This window comes from Sinocyclocheilus rhinocerous, unplaced genomic scaffold (assembly GCF_001515625.1).
Source record: "Sinocyclocheilus rhinocerous isolate Xijiao unplaced genomic scaffold, SAMN03320098_v1.1 scaffold1915, whole genome shotgun sequence".
NCBI lineage: Eukaryota > Metazoa > Chordata > Actinopteri > Cypriniformes > Cyprinidae > Sinocyclocheilus > Sinocyclocheilus rhinocerous.
In genome coordinates, this window is record NW_015639873.1 from 547,473 (window position 1) to 548,715 (window position 1,243).

At 38.3% G+C, this 1,243-nt stretch overlaps 1 protein-coding gene across 2 annotated transcripts in view; it reads left to right on the top strand.

Annotated features, from left to right (window-relative positions):
- LOC107752242 (voltage-gated potassium channel subunit beta-3-like) overlaps positions 1 to 1,243 on the top strand; it is a 35,125-nt gene that overhangs the window by 27,793 nt on the left and 6,089 nt on the right. The gene's annotated exons all lie outside the window — the stretch shown is intronic.

The following is a 1,243-nucleotide window of genomic DNA, read 5'->3' on the forward strand; positions in this document are numbered from 1 at the left end:
AAAATCAATAATTTTGACCCATACAATGTATTTTTGACTATTGCTACAAATATACGACTTAAGACTGCTTTTGTGCTCCAGGGACACATTTCTATTTACTTGTAATTCTGACTTTTGCAAAAAAAAATTTTTATTTAAGTTTACATCTCGCAATTCAGTTTTTTTTCCTGCCATGGAATAAAAAAAGGTTTTTGCAACTTTTAATCTCAAATTTCTGCCCTTTTTTTTTTTACTCACAATTGCGAGTTGATATCTATGAGTTGATATTTCAACTTTTCTTCTCAGAATTGCGAGTTTGAAAATGTATATCTTGCAATTCCGACTTTATATCTTGCAATTCTAAGAAAAAAATCTGAATTGTGAGATATAAACTCAGAATTGCGAGAAAAAAAGTTGCCTTTTTTTTTTTATTAGATAATTTAATTATTATTGTTTGTATTCTGTGGCGGAAACTTATGGGCTTACATTTCTGCCACAATTCCGCATGCGAAAGATCATATTTTGAGTGCACAAAAGTGCATTTTGCACGCGCGCGATCTGAGTTTTGTGGAGAAAATGTTCGTTTCGCAAAGAAACAAGTCTTTCAAGCGCACGGAAATCAATTTTGCATTTAAAATACGTTTTTGGATGTGTGCAGACCTTCTCTTTTGCGCGTGCAACGTTTCACTAGCTTGCTCCCTTGATGGCCGCCCTCAGTGCTCTCTAAATGCCAACGGTTTTGTGCTTGGAAAAAAATATGATCAGAATATCAATTTGCATAATAATTATGCATGCACTGTATTTTTCCTCTTCTGCTGTCGAGGTAATGCAAGAAATGTTGTGATTGGTTGTCAAGGCAGCCAATCAGAATTTAGCAGCCTCGTCTCTGATAGGCTGGAATTATGGCATATTGTAACGTTGGGTTGTGTTGAGCAAGCGAGCCGTTGGCATTTAGAGAGCACTGAGGGCTTATTTTCTCCACAAAACTCAGTTCGCGCACATGCAAAGCGCACTTTTGCGCGCTCAAAATATGATCTTTCGCGCACAGAATTGTGGCAGAGATGTAATCCCATAGTTGCAGTGTTATCGTGTAGACAGCGAAACTGGAGTTTTTGGCTTGTGACGTCGGAGCCTGCGCTGTTATCTCCGCCTACTGGAAACATTTTCAGGCTTCTGATTGGCTAACATAGCTTTACGGTTGAGATTATATCGCCACCTGTTGGTTTGGCATGCTCTTGACAGTGCTTCATGGCATGCGTTTACG